This window comes from Mauremys mutica, chromosome 3 (genome assembly GCF_020497125.1).
Source record: "Mauremys mutica isolate MM-2020 ecotype Southern chromosome 3, ASM2049712v1, whole genome shotgun sequence".
In the NCBI taxonomy this organism is placed as follows: domain Eukaryota; kingdom Metazoa; phylum Chordata; order Testudines; family Geoemydidae; genus Mauremys; species Mauremys mutica.
In genome coordinates this window covers 147,841,937-147,858,118 of record NC_059074.1, presented here as the reverse complement: position 1 = coordinate 147,858,118, position 16,182 = coordinate 147,841,937, and positions in this window count along the sequence as shown.

Below are 16,182 nucleotides of genomic sequence, written 5' to 3'. Positions count from 1 at the left end.
GAATTTCCAGTCTGCTGCACCAGAATCCTGCAGAATCTTAGGTCTAACTCAGCTTGGAGCACATGCAGCCTTACTGTCTTTCTGAATATCAAAGTGATAATCTGGTGGTCCCATCTGGCCCTAAACTCAATGACTCCATTAGATTTAGAAGCCCTTGGTAAACAGAGATACTGGGCCATGTTCACCCTTGGTGTATCACCTTCACTGAGGTGAATGGAGTGACACCAGGGGTTCATTTGGCCCATCATCTTTAGAACACTGGGACAGGTCCTTAGAGGACATAAATTGACTTCAACTGAGCTATGCCGACTTACGCCAGCTGAGAAGCCAATCCATTATCCTGACATAGGAAGAGCAGCCCTTCCCGGCACATAGAGGATAAACGTGTGAGTGTATGATAAGTGCATTATGGGTCAGAATAACTGCCTCTGTCTCCAAATGGAGGCCATATTGGAGACAGCACCACAGTGCCCCAGAGAGCAAGGTGGTAGTGCAAAGCAATGTCAAATGAAGCAAGATCGTTCAGTGGAAAGTGAGTGAGGCCTGGGATGGGGAGGAGACACATGGGCAAAGCCACAGTAGGAGAGAAAGGGCTTGCGGGGAGCGGACGCCAGGCAGAGTTGGGAGTGATTGGGTTTGTGTTGCAGAAAAGCAGCTCTATCCAGATGCGAGTCCCAAAAGGAGAAGCAGATCATGATCTATACCGGGAGTGCACATGGCTGACACCGGAAGTGAATATTAAAGAGCTGCTCCAGCTAGCTGCCCCAGGATGATTTCTGAGGTATCCACTGCTTCCAGGCCTCACACCACATTTCCCTCTAGCCGCTTGGGCATGGAGCTTATCCCCATGGCACAGGGTCACCACGGACAGGAGCCTCAGCCAGCTTAAACCAGAACAGCAGCATCGCTGACTCAGACCCCCCGGCTGCGAGCCCAGGGGAGCATCTCCGCAATGCAGAGTGACTGCTGGGCACATTCCTCCTGTGGTTGCCCCAACCAACCCGGGGCTCAGTTTGGAATGGTGCAGGGACGGCTGGAAGTGGCACTCGGAGGCCAAGCAGTGTCCGGGTCTGTATCCACACAGCTCAGAGCTCTGGGGATGAGTCATGTGTCTGAGGGTTTGTGTTGTTTTGTTAAAGACCATTTCTGCAAAATTACTAACCACTTAATTGCTAATGTCGCCAGTGCAACATGAACCTAACCCCCTGCCCCAGACCAGGAGATGTTGCCTCAGAGCTAGACAGGCGACAGCATCACGTTTGCAATAGAGGAAGCTGCACCCCCAGGCTGAGGAGTGGCCCTGAGGCTGCTCAGTGAGGGAAGGAGTATTATCTGCATTACAGTATCGCTTAGAACTGGCCCTCACTGTGCCAGGCACTGTGCGAACACAGGGTAAGCCAGTCCCTGCCCTGACGGACTTACAGTCTAAAGAGACAGACAAAGGCTGGGATGGGAAACAGAGGGAGGGGTCAGTGAATAAAACCCAGGTCTCCTGATTCTCAGCCAGGGCTGGAGCACGCTGTCTCTCACGCTGGATCATGGATTGGTGAATTTGCCAGATCGCACCAGGCCCTGCCCTCCTCCCAGATTTCACTGCACATGGCTCCCCAGCCCGCCTTCCCTGTCAAACCTCAGAAGGGCTCCACTGTCCTCAGGGCCCTCCACACCTGTAGCAAGGGGGTAACAATGTATTCAGACTCGAAAACCCACTGTCAACGCCTTGGTTTTAGAAAGGGCGGCTGCCCTTCATCCACGCAGCCAATCAGGGGAAGCAACAGCTGCATACTTACTCTCCTGATGTTTCTTTTGCTGGGTCCAGGCTTGCAAGGGGCCTTTCCCCCATGCCTGTCATCACCCAAACACTGGGGAACCAAAGGGACGTGGCGAGGGACTCACTTCTTCAGTCGGCCCATGCTGGGCTGGCTCGATGCTAGAAGTGGCAGCTCACCCGAGAGCAGGGACTCTGGAACAGTTTTTATGGTGGGGGTGCTGAGAACCACTGAACCAAACTGTAAACCTTGTATAGGAAACCACTTCAAGGCGGGGGTGAGGCAGCACCCCTAGTTCTAGCACCTATGCTCAGGAGGGCTTAGCTCCTACCCTCAACCATTCCTCCAAGATGTCCCTATCCCTGCAGGTCTTAGTGAATCCACAGGGTGCTCTCCCTGCTGACAATCGACAACACAGGTCCTGCTCCCCCTCTTCACACGTCTGTTCAGGAAAGGAAGAAGAGGACAAGTGAGTGACTCCTAAAGGCCATTCAGGTGAGGCAAACAGGCATCATCTCGGGGCTGGGGTGGAAGATGGAAGGGGAGAAGCCTGGCATTTTTCTGCCTTGCCACTAGCCCCAATTCTTTCCACACTCCAACAATCAAAGGGCAGCTTGTGTAATTAATACTATTTAGGCCAGGTTAATGACAGAGGGAAATGTCTTTTGTCAGCCCGGCTTTGCCCACTGGCCCTGATTTAGCAACATGAAAGCATTTTTTCTGATTAACTGTTCAGTGAAGGAGATAAAAGAGATGGCCATGAAATGTTTTCTTTAATGTGATGAATGTAAAGGGACTGTTAGACCCGGGGAAGGGAGAGAGAAAGGGAGAGAATGAAGGACAGAGAGAAAGGAGGAGAGGTCTGGGATAGCAGGAGGGCTGCAGCATGGGACTGAAAGGCATCAGCAGAGCTACATGTGGGGAGCCCAGGGCTGGGATAGCGGGGAGGGGCTGCAAGTCAGGGGTGAGGGGCCTGGGCAGAGCTGTGTGTGGGGAGCCCAGGGCTGGGATAATTGGGGGGCTGCAGATCAGGGGTGAGGGGCACTGGCAGAGCTGTGTGTGGGGAGCTCAGGGCTGGGATAGTGGCAAGGCTGCAGGTCAGGATCGAGGTGCATCAGCAGAATCGGGGGTGGGTGGGAGGACAGCAGTGCAATACTTTGAGAGAAGTCGCAAAGCAGCAAGTAAAAGAGAAGCAGGGGCTGTAATTGATTTTGATTTTTGAAAGGCTTTTGATAAAGTCCCTCACACAAGGTGAAAGGGATTACAGAACGTTACATCTCACCCTGGGTTATGAATTAAAAGTTAGTTGGGAGAGAGGCAGCAAAGAGGCGTAATAAATGGACACTTCTCAGTGTGACAAGAGGGTATCAGTCCAGTTCAATATATTTATTGAAGGGACACTGGCAAGTGAAAGGTTTTATATAAAACAAAATACATTGTCTTATCTGTACCTCACAGGGACTCCAGCGGACTCCTTTAGGATCATTCAACTGGCCTCTATTGGTTTTGAATGTGCTATTTATGCTGATTGTTTAGATTTTGTGTCTCTCTCAGCTTTGGCAATGAAAATAGGCCAATCGATTTAACTTTGTGTAGAATCAGTTACTAGTAAGGGCTTGATTACATTGAGAAATTGACCGCAAAGCTATTCTGGAGTAATTCCCTGTGTGGACACTCTCTTATTCCAGAGCAAGAGTGCTTTTCTCCAGGTTAGCTTAATCTACTTCCCTACCTTATTCCAGAATAACTGCCCTCTGTAGACATCCACCAATTTTCCCTCCCTGGCTTACGTGTATTATCAAACTGCAGCAATGGTTGGGGAGACGGATGGGCTAATATCTGAATGAAAAATGTAATAACTCAGAGGAGGAATGTGGGGATCCTGGAAGCTTTCCCACGGAGGCTAAGTTTTTTTAAAACTGTGTTTTTAAGAAAATGTAAATGTAGGAATGAAATCAGCCAGTTCTATTCCTTTGTCTGGGGAAGAAGGAGGGAACATACAATACCAAATTATTTCGGTTTGAATACACTAATGAAGGGAAATTGGGTAACAAGATAAAAGATGAAATTCAATTTATATAGATGCAAAGTAACGTCCCTTGAAAAGAACTGAATAAAATTCATGTACAAACTGCTCCTTTGGAACGAGGTGTAGCTATAAAGGTAAACAACCAAGTTGTCCTCTAAGGCAGCTCAGTATAGGGTGGTAGTAAAAAACCCAAAGACAAATGAAATGTTAGGCTGTACTCAATATTACATTGGCCATTCTATGAGCAGATAGTAACGTCTTCTCTTGTACTCCTGCTTTTGGGTCTGGCCACCTCCTCTCCTAAGGGACAGAACAGAAATAGAAAAGGTCTGAGAAAGGCAATGGAAATGCTGAAAGGGATCTGAGGCTTCAATACAGATGAGAGAAATGAGGACTAGTTGCTGCGGAAAAGAGACGTGACAGTGGGGTATAAAATAATGACTGGTAATAGGGCAAGTCAGGCCCTTGATTTACTGTACCCCAATAAGATAAAAGGACACTCGGTGAACGTAAAAGGGCAGTACGTTTGGGTGCTTTAACCTATAGACAAAGTCATAACAGGACCCAATAGCGGGAAGCTAAAGCCAGGCAAATACAAATTAGAAATGAAGGCACAAATTGTTAACATTAAGGACACAAATGATCAAGGGATATAGTGGATTCTCCATCTCTTGGAGTCGTCATATCAAGACTAGTTGCCTTTCTGGAAGACATGCTGTAGTCAAATGCAAGTTGTTGGGGTCAATGCAGGAGTAACTGGAGGAAATTCTATGACCTGTGCTTTACAGGAGGTCAGATTACATGATCTAATGGTCCCTTCTGGCCTTAAAATCTACGAATATCAGAATAAATGGAGAAAAGACAATCTAAAAAATGTAGCATGTAACTAACCTGTGCAACTCTCTGCCACAGGATACTAGTCAGGTCCAAAACAGGATTTGATGGTTATATGAATGAGAACAGCGTGCATGGTTCCATTAGCAAGGATGAAAATGATGAGGTCTAACAATCCTCCAACTTCAGGGCATAAACTGATCACCAGCTGTGGGAAGCATTGTCCCCTACTGACATTGTATTGCACACTTAGGAGCATTATAGGGAGCGTTATCCCTTTCTCAGAAGCATCTGCCTTGGCTACTGTTAGAGACAGGACTCGAAGGAACCCAGCAAGGCCTTTTGCTCTAGATTTGTAGCCAGACTTGAGAATTCCAGAGCTGAGAGCATGGTAAGGAGTATGCCCTAATGCCCACCCATATACATTCATACCTGGGGACCAAAAGCCAAAGCATCCCTGTGGACTACAAAGGCTGTGGCAGGCCACAGTGGGAGAGGGGTTCTCACAGTCCTAGACCAGTCAGTGATTTAAAGATACTGACCAAGACTTTGAATTGTACCTAGAAATGAATTGGCAGCCAATCATGGAGCTTTGGTGTGACGGGCCCATGTCAAACTACCATACTGAGAAGGCATTCAGCACGATCAGCAACTTCCAGGTGGCCCTCAAGTAGCCCCACATAGAGCATGGTGCAATAGCCTGGCTTGCAGGTGTGAGATAAAGGCCTGCATAGCCATGGCTAGGCTGACATCTGATAGAAAAGGACATAATCATTTAGCCCGCTGAAGAGGAAACACACATTTCTGACCACTGAGGCAGTCAAGTGCAGAGGAGAGTCCAACAAGTCACATTCTCAGGTCCCCTTGACAATCAAAGGGCTCACCTCCATTGTTGAGGGCAAAACCACAGCTCTTCTTCCTCAAATTTTCATCATCGTGCTTAAAAGCATCTCACTTTTCCTCCTGATCAAAATGTCCCAAACCTCTTTCTTTTGTAGTAAAGTTATGGGTATGTTTTGCAAATCTGCAAGCTAGCACATTTAGTCAGAAACGCCTGAAGAGCATTTCTCCCAGGGGTCGTCTCCTGCCAGGAGAACGTTCCTAAGAGGCCACATGGGAACCTCAGCTCCTCTTCTCAGATTGTTTCCCTGATTTTTATGACATTTTTAGTTACATTTCTTAGCAACACTAGACTAATGAGCTGCAGTCCATTCCAGTGACCGCTAGGCAACCACACAGTCCAGAGCTTTGTCAGCCAATCAAATCCCTTCTTTGGTTATGCCTCGTTTATAAGCAAAAGTAACTTCTCTGCATGTGTTTGGCATGTATCTACACCCTAAAGTGCTGCTTCACCACTGGCATGAAAGAAATAACATAAGTACAGTACAGTCGGTTAAAAAAACACCTGCAAGTGATCATTACGTGGTAGCGTTTTCACAGAAAATAGTAAATCTGTCATCCTGGGGTTTATCACTGTAAACAGTTTTTATCTTAAAAACAAATAAATAAACTGGGAAGAGTTGTCTATTAACAGGTGTTGTCTACATGGTAAGCCTGGAATTGCAACCCATAATTGACAGTTGTCTATTTATTCTATGTGCTATTTATAGTCTGTCAGATGGTTGAGTATCAAAATTGCCCCCCTAACTTCTGTTCCTTTGTAATTCATGTATTTATGGTCAAAATTGTAATAGAAATATTAATCAAAAATATTAGATACTCTGTGATCCCATCTGTCGCTCACATAAGTGTTCTACAGGCCGTGGGGCTGGGATGTCACAGTCTTGTCTACATGGCAGAAGAAGATGAGAAAGTAAAATGGGAAAGCAGACAGACTGCAGATGAGACAAGGGAAAATTCCTCCTTTGTTTCCATGAATTCTTTTTTTAAGGTTTCAGCCGCGCTAGGCTGGGAACGAGTTAAGGAACAATGGTCTAGGTCCTCAGTGGTGTAAATCAGAGTAACTCCATTGACTTAAATGAAACTGTCACTTTGTTTACATCAGCTGAGGATCTTGTCCCATGTTTAAAAGACTAAGACTGGTAGTTCCATCTCAACTTCCCCCTATCGCCCCAGTGGTGGTGGCCCAAGTCAGGGGTGAGCCACACTGATGCTGGAGAAGTCACGCAGTGTCATTAAAAAAAGGAGAGAATCTGTCAAGTTTGCTAGAGTGAGTGGCAGTGGTTTGAATATGACACATTCACTGCAGCTGAGTCAAACCCATCCTGGGCTGGGATCTGAGTGCGCTTGGTTCTATAGGTGAAGGCAGACGAGGAAGAGGTTCTACAGCCATGTGTACTTCACTCGGAAACAGTGGGATTTAATTAGATTTAATTTAGTGGGTAACTTTAAAAAAACCCTCTGGCCTGTGTTCTGCCAGGAGTCAGGCTAGATGATCATAATGGTTGCTTCTGGCCTTAGCAGCTATGAACCTATGAAAACGAGCCCCATGCTTTCCTGAAAATGCCAGATTGAAGGCCCTGTCCCATTAAAGAAATCATTCATACTGGGAATGAACAGGCCCATTCTAAATCCCCATATTAAATGCGAACTACAAGTAATTTCAGATCACAGCTGAGCGCCTCATCGACTGTACTGCAGTTACACTACTCCGCAGATGTCTCATTGGATGAAGCATGCCACTGTGATTAAAGCACTAGCCAAGGACTCAGGAGATCTGGGTTCAGATTCTGGCTCCCTACATGACTGTAAGCATGTCATTGCATCTCTTGGTACCTCAGTTCCCCATCTCTAAAATGGGGACAATGACACTTCCCTGCCTGATTGGGATGTTGTAAGGATAAATAAAATTTTTTGTGAGGGTTTGCTGACGGGGACCATATAAGTACATAGATCACGTTTCAGCTTACAAGGATTAGGTAAAGGATACATGATTTGTAATTGATGAAAGACCAACAAGTTATCGTTTTGAAAGAGAGTCTCCATTTGGTGTATACTTAATAACTAAGGAGGCTAATTAATGCTTCTACTTTCCACCTGTATATAATGTGACAAAGTTCCTCCTCTACCTTGGTGGGTCCTGCGCTTATTTGGCAGATTTGCTCACCTCAGTGATCTTCCCCACAGTCCAGGTCAACTCCTCCTGTGTCTGATCAGGAGTTGGGAGGTTTGGGGGGAACCTAGGCCCGCCCTCTACTCTGGGTTCCAGCCCAGGGCCCTGTGGATCGCAGCTGTCTCTAGTGCCTCCTGTAACAGCTGCATGACAGCTACAACTCCCTGGGCTACTTCCCCATGGCCTCCTCCAAACACCTTCCTTATCCTCACCACAGGACCTTCCCCCTGGTGTCTATACTCCTTAGTCCTCCAGCAGCACACCCTCTCACTCTCAGTTCCTTGCGCCTCTTGCTCCCAGCTCCTCACACACAATTCCTCTCCTCTGGCTCCCCCCTGCCTGACTGGAGTGAGCTCCTTTTTAAACCCAGGTGCCCTGATTAGCCTGCCTTGATTGGCTGCAGGTGATCTAATCAGCCTACCTGCCTTAATTGGTTCTAGCAGGTTCCTGATTACTCTAATGCAGCCCCTGCTCTGGTCACTCAGGGAACAGAAAACTACTCACCCAGTGACCAGTATATTTGCCCTCTACCAGACTCCTGTACCCCACTGGCCTGGATCTGTCACAATAAGGATGACACGGTTGAGAATGAAGAGGGAGTTTAGGGTGTGTTTTGTTAATTGTAGGAGAGCTGAGCCAAACTGGTTTATAATGATGTTTATAGCCTGGATAATTTTCAGGTTGTTTTTTCCAGACTGGTAACGATGTGGATGTAGCTGAGCCATTGGTAGCCCCAGGCACTGTTCAATGATTCACGGAGGCATTTCACTGCTACCACAGCTCATGTGTCTGTCAGACCCTGTGCCAGATCAGAATATTCAATATTTTGAAGTTATATTCCTCCCACATGCAAAGACGCTTTGGGGTGGATACTGACCAACTTTGTGTTCCTTCCTGTTTGATTACGGTAATTATAGTTTGGAAAAATGTAGGAAATAGGTGGGACTTCAGTGATGCACAGCCGTCCTGCTGGTCCTCTGCACAAACAGGGGTGAATTTCATCCCAAGACTTTGTAACAGCATATGTACATTGCAATTTTAAAGAGCAAGTGTAAATTTCCACTAGCTCAATATGAGGACAAAGTCTAGAAAGGGACAATGTTTTACTTTTATTGCAGTTTATTCTGTAACCTGATATAGCGTGATCTCCTGTATAGTTGCTTTTAGGTTTCTATGGTGCAGCTAGAGAATTCCCAAGGAATAGCAGCAGATCTTCTTCATAAAACACTACCCCCTCATAGAATCATAGGACTGGAAGGGACCTGGAGAAGTCTCTAGTCCAGTCCCCTACATTCTGGGCAGGACTAAGTATTATCCAGACCATCCCTGACAGGTGTCTGTCCACATATCCATTTGAACACGTTTTATGCCAAGTCCATTTCCGCCAACAAATGTGAAAGGCTCTAAGGGCGTGGCCCAAAAGTAGAGAGGAAAGTGGCCAGCCGTGTCCGGTATCCCAAGCAAGGCAGAAGGCAGCTGACAGAATAACAGCGCTAGAATTTTTTAGCTGTAGTGTTATTCTATAAAGATATAGTTTTATTCCTAAATTTGGGCCAAAATTAAAGGGTTTAAGATGTTTGAAACAGATAATTGCATTCTACCCTGTTAAATGCCTTCTTCTCATCTGCGGGCATGAAATAGACAACATGGGTAATGTCTCTCTAAGCTCATAGCACATTCAAAGCATCTCAGATTTTCTGCCCATATAGTCCCTTAATAAAATCTGCTTGACAAGAATGGGTTATGGATAGAAGGAAGGTTTGGAGTTTCTAAGACAACACTGTCATTTGGCTGTTGAGGTCAACACTGATGCATCATATAGTCTGGTACTGGGGACCTATTTAGTGACCTCGAATAATCATTTCACCTCTGTTTCCTCTCCTGCCCTCTGGCTCTCTTGTCTATTTCGATTATAAACTCCTCATGGCAGGGACTGTCTATTCCTGTGTTTGTACAGCCTCTAGCACAATTGGGCCCAAACCTCAGCTGAGGCCTCTAAACGATACCGTGATTTTAACAATACTGTAGGCCTATAGCTTGTACATAGCAACGGATCCCTGTCTGTTTTGTTTACTTGTGTGTTGTAATACACGGTAGCGTTTTATCTGATGCCGTGCAAGGTCACTTTAAGAGAAGCACAGGAGGAGGGTCATGCCTCATTTTGGGGCACTGCTGCAGTCCCTGATAGATAGATGCTGCAGTAACACACTGAGCAAAGTCGGGCTGGTTTTCTGTCCTGTGTATAACAATACCAAACTTCTCAAAGGAGGATTTGTCCAATTCTACCTTTAAAGCAAAATCAAAGAACTCTCTGGGGAGGAGAGACCACCATCTCCCACGTCACAGGGCCTTGCAAGTATCAGGCCACCCCAGAGCCCACTGGGTCTCCAGTACACGTCTCAGTCTCTTTCCCCTTCTTAGCCCAGGGGGCCTGCATTGTCCTTTCTGCAGGGGCACAGGCTTTGCTGGCTGTCAGACCTCTCTCTGGGATCCCACCGTGAGCTCAACAGCCTGTTCCCTCCCTGGGTTTGCTCCCATCTGAGTTTCAGCGCCTCCTTCAGTCCTGGCATGATTTGCAGGCGTGTAGGGGAGGTCCCACTCTAGCCCAAAGCACCTCCTTAACCTCTTCCATGCTGGCCACGTGGCGTGGGCTCACAGTGCCAATGAAATCACCAGGACTGCTTGAGGAATAAGGGAAACAACGCAGAAAACTGGCCAGATTTCATATCATGCCCCACAGATGGGGGAGTACAAGGCATAGAAAGATGGTCCAGTGATTAGGGAACCTAGCCTGGGACTCAGAAGTGTTCAGTTCCCTGCTCTGCCACAGATGTCGTTTGTGACCTCGGGTAAGTCACTTAGTCTCTCTGTGCCTCAGCTCTCCATCTGAAAATGGGGGTGACGGCACTGCCCTACTTCCCAGGCACGCTGTGAGGCTAGGTATGGTAATGGGGGCTATCTTAGGGTCATAGATAGGAAGGCTGAGAGCAGCGGGGTGAGGAAATTTCATGAGAAGATGCTCATGTGTTTTGGGGCCATCTCCCTGAATGCATAACAGCCTGTGGCTTTGCTATGTGCTCTGACACACTGAGTTTGAATAGTTAATTACCCTGACTTGTCTAAGACTTTGATCTTGACGTTCTGTTGGTTTTTGTGCATCCAAATTACCTGGCTCCAGGCTGTGCTGTCTCATGGGGCTGCTGTTGGTTGGACTAGAAACTTTGTACCATGCAGAGAGGTTGCTTTAGCAAGTTTACAGGGGAGGAAAAACATCCCATACTGAGACACTGAAGATAAAAATCCATTGTTACAGCTGTTTGCACTTAAAATGATTGCCTAAAAAGTTAAACACATAGTCAATTGGGCATTTGGTGAGTGATGAACAACATTTTCCTCTCCACTGATGTGCCAGTTCTGAGCCACCGCTCAGTAGCTGGGATGTAAGTGCAATGAAAAGATGGTGCCAGGAAAACAGGGCTTGTTTAACAAATAGAATGCTGCCTGGCTCTGGTGTGGCAGTCCTCAGACTGGCGGACTAGTCGATAAGCCTCAACCAGAGTTCTTTACAATCGTCAACCACATCAGGCCACATTACCCTGCAGCCCTTAGCCATGCTGGGTCAGGCAATAATCCTCAACTGTTCCAGGTTGCCCTACAGCCGTCAAATGTCCTGAACCAGAAAGTAATCCTCTGACATGCCAGGCTGCTCTGCAATCCTTAGCCAGGACAGGCCAAGTCACCTCATGACCTGTAGTTACAGTGCGCCAGGCAGTAAACTTCAGAAGCTCTGGGTCTTATTAATGCCTAGCCACCCCAGGCAATACAACTTGGAAGTGCTAAGTCTATTTATCAGCCACAACACAGAACTGTGTTCATAGTGTGATGCACAAAGGGAATAAATGATCTCAGAGAAGGCCAGAACACTGGCCCAATCGTTCCCCAACTCTGCCATTGGCCAAGGAGCAGGAAAGCAGGATAACAATCAGATGCATCTGAAGAAATGAGGTTTTTTACCCATGAAAGCTTATGCCCAAATAAATCTGTTAGTCTTTAAGGTACCACTGGAGGCACAGACCAGCTCTCTCCCTGATATATACGAACGGAGTTTCATTGTTTTTGCGCTACCCCAGACCCCACCCAGCACAGCGCATGCTGTTCAGAAGGTGGCGAGTACCAACCCCGCAAGTGCCTGTGAAGGGCTCCAGCCTGCTGCATCGCTCCTTGGCAACTGGGCACATACAGCAGCACAGAGCTGAGCTTGATAGTGCTGCAAAGGGAAAGCTTATCAATGCAATTAAGATAGAGGTAAGTTCAGAGCCGGCTTGTCCGCCTCGTTGGAAACAGATGACTAATTAAAGGTCAGTGTATGTGTTTAGGTTCCAGGTTTAGGATGCACCATTTATCTTTGCTATTGTGAACGTGAGCAACCTCTGTTTGAAGTGACTCGGTCATATATACTTGCAGTGCTGGGTCTGGTTTGCAGGATGTTGTCAGGACCCCCGTTAAGGACGTATCTGGGAATATAACATTTCCCCTAATGCCTTCTATTTTGCTCTGTATGTTTGCTGTGAATTAAGAGCTTGATGAACAGAGGGGAAAAGTTTTCACCAGAGGAAGGATGGGCTTGTAGGTCAGGCACTGGACTGGGACCCAGGAGATTTTGGTTCCAATCCTGGTTCTGTCAGACTCACTGTGGGACCTTGGGCAAGTTGATTAATCTCTCTGTGCTTCAGCTCCCCCTCAGTAACACAGGGAAAATAGCACCTTTCTCCCAACTTGTATCTATCTTGCCTAGGTTGTAAGCTCTTGGCAGGGACTGTCTCTTGCCACATGTATGTTCTGAACATAACAGCCTGGGACCCCAATCTCAGTGGAGGCCCCCAGGTACTGCTGTAATACAAATCATCCCTACGAATAGTAATTTTCTCAAATTTGGAACTGAATTTTGGTTGAGCCCCCTTCATAGCTCTCTCATTCTCTGTCCATCAGCATTAGGGCAGGAGAAGTTTTGTTCATCAAAAGTGAAGACGGGTCCTGTAGCTGAGATGCATTCATTGAAACATTCACTAGAGGAAGTAGTTTAGGGCCGCCAATCAGAGAACAGAAACAATACCATATGACAACTCAAATAATGAATTCAGAAAGATGGTTTTGTGATTAAAGGACACTGGCCCGGGATTCGACAGCTCTGGGTTCAATTCCCAGCTCTAGCACAAACTCACTGCATGATCTTGAACCAGTCACAATCTCTACGCCTCAGGTTCCTCATCAGAACAATGGGAATAACAACCCTCTCCTGCCCTGCTAGGGGGTATGTGAAGATAAGTGCATGGATATTAAGGAGGCAGGCTGATATTATAGCAACGAGAGCCACAAATGCCTAGGTTGGCGGTATTCCTCCAATAATCTGTCTACGAAGAGTACCTGTGGGCTAAAATCCCCTCACAAACTTCCCACCAGGTAATTACAAATAGCAAATGGGTAGAACTGGTTTGAAAAAGGAGTTACGTTTGCCAAACTGTTCATAAAGAATAATTCAAGCAGCTTTATTGTGTATGCAGGATGTCATGCGTGCATATTTATTGCTATTTCCTGCTTCTTCCATGCCTTCCCATCCCTTTTTATACTTATAAATAATTCAGAGATGAATGAATGAGGTTTGTCCATCAGCGTTCAGCATATCTGGGATCGAGTTCCATTCTTTCCTCTGGTGGCTGGCAGAAGTTAATGGCCTGGAACCACCTCCTGACTCTCACTCTTCAAGTTCCTCTGGATGCCAAGTGGTCAGATCAGCGTCTGGTTCAGGTCTCTCTGGGGAAGTTTGCCAGTTCACAGGACCGGTCTTAAGACGCGGTGCCTGAGGCAGTTCCAAACTCATTGCTTCTCCCCACCCCATTGTTCCCCTCGCAAGCCTCTCTGATGACCACCCAGCTCTTCTGCCACTGCGCACCTTAGATTTAGGGACTGTCACTGCTCACAGCCCCCTTCCCGCTGCTCCCTGCAGGGGTGGAACTGGCCAGCTTGCTGTGGCTTGGTGAGCTGTGTTTTTTTTACCTCGAGGCTGTCATCTTGTGCTCCAAAATCTAGGCTTCCATAAAAGAAGCAACCATAAAAGAACCCCCCCCTGTATGGTTGCTATAACTTTAAAAATGCAAACTGATAGCACTAAAAAGGAGTGAGTCTGCAAACAGCTTGAAACAAAAGCACCAAGAAACATGAACTATCTTCTATTTACTGCAATGAGATGTTAACTCTGGACTCTAATGATGGCACTGGAAGGTGACCATTGTTAGCAGTTTCACTGCTCATCAAAGTGCACAAGACAGAAGAGGGGTGATAGGATGAACTGCAAAATCCCCTTTTGGTGTTTAGTGGGTGGAACCTAGGAAAGTACCATGACTAAACTCCTGGCTTCCTGACAACACCCCAGTTGGATGCAGGACTGAGGCAGCCATGGGGCCCTTACTGTAGCAGATGGAAAGGCTGACTGGAATGGTGTGGTGAGCATGTGTCCCCTTCCCCATTCACATGCATAAGAGGAACAGGGCAGTCACACCAATGCTAACATAAAATAAACTGTCTAGAGGTGGCCCAGGGAAACCAGCTGCTCTTTCAGCTCCTGGCCCAGGATTCCCCATGCACAGGAAGATGTACTAGACTTAGTGATCTGCTCATCTGGGGCTCCAGAGCACACCCTCCCCACTCCTGACAAACCCAGTCTCCCTCCCTTTCTCATCTCCATGGGGTGACATGGCAGATAAATAACCACCATGCTGGGACTCTCTGTGGGCTGGGGGATCCAGGGCCAACATCACCCAGCAGCCCACACCTGGGTACAGTTTGCCATCCTGTGGGTTGCAGACAGCACCCCTCCTAACCCATTTCCTGGCCCTTCCTTTCACCCAACCAGGGCTCCCCTTCCTCTCCCAACAGCCCTGCTCTGGCCTAGCCACAGTGAGTGGAGCAGAGACCTAGCCTGGCCTTCAGCTCAGGAGAGACCTTGGAATTTACTCTTATTGCCCTGCTGCAGGGTCATGCAGAAAGACTTGGGATGGCTGGAGGACACACTGAAAGGGGGAGTGCTAGTGGCGCTCTCCCCTCCCCAAGTACTTTTCACTGGGCGTTCCCCTCCTCAGACACTAGGAACTACTTCAGCCCCTCCTGTTCTTTTATGCCTCACACCAAGGAAATTAACCTCTAACAAGAACCATCTGGCTTTCAGATCCTTTCTGCTGCTGCTCAGGACTTAGCCTAACCTCTACTCTGCCAGCCCAGGCACATTTCAACCCCCCAACTATTAAGTCCCCAGACTTTCCACAGCCTGCCAAACCCATGCAATTTCTTTCTCTCCAGCTACCAGTGCAGCTGCTCGCTTTTAAATGGAGCTGGTCCTTCTGGGTGGGGCAAGCAAATCCACACTCCCACCACTCCAACCACGCAATAAGGTTCTCACATCACTTAAGGTCATAGACATCAGGTTTAGTCCATCTCCCTCCTGGGGCTGATGCACCTCAATTAAGATCACCCAGTTACAAACCCTCTTCCCTGATTAAAGAAGGTTCCCTCCTCATGGTATTCCCCCAAATTAACAAATCACAGTAGATAATCACAATCAATTATCAATCTCCATTGCTAGAGCCTCTTTCATCCCACAGCACATTCTCTGTGCGCAGTGCCATGGAAATGCAATACCACTGGGATGGAGGGGAGCAGCCAGGCCCCCACCTTGAAACATAGCAGTGCTGAGGATGGAGGATATTTTGGTTAAGACCACCACCAGGGTGAATTCTGCTCCTCTGAACAGTCTCCCCTGCCACCTGGGCTCATTAATATCCCTGCAGAGGAAGCAAGTGCAGAGATTTTCAGGTCTGGGCTGAATGATTGCTTGAACTCTATGGCATGTTTTGGAGGCTACAGGGCAGCACAGGGAGCTGTGTATTTGTAAGCAGAATTAGCTGTGTGGCACAAACCATGGGCAGCTCCATAACAAAGAAGCCCTGGGAGGCTGGGTCAGCTCCTAACTAGGAGGAGGAGAATCTGGTAAATAAGCTCAAAGGACCTTACTGTCTCCGCAAAAAGCTTTCAAGGTTGTAACTCTGTAAAGAGCAAAAGAAAGAGAATCCCCTCCTGTAATGGGGTCCCAGCGGGGATCCCAGCACCCCTTCTCTGTTACTGCCCAGGACCCCAGAGTGTGGCTGCATAAACATATTTCCTGGGATCAGGGCAATTATATTCGATACCTGTTCTCCCACGCTGCGTGTGTTGGTGTGGCCCACTTCCCTGTGGAGGGACTACTGGATAGTGCATTTCTCAGGCAGTGGAATGCGCCTCCGGGGCCACACTGCCTCAGTGGACTCCAGGAGAATGGCCTGCTGTTGATTTGTGGATCTCCTATCCCAATCCCTCTGAAGTGGATCCCATGTGAGGAGTGGTTAGTGAGTGTCAGGACTCAGTACCCAGGGGTTAATGGCACCTGT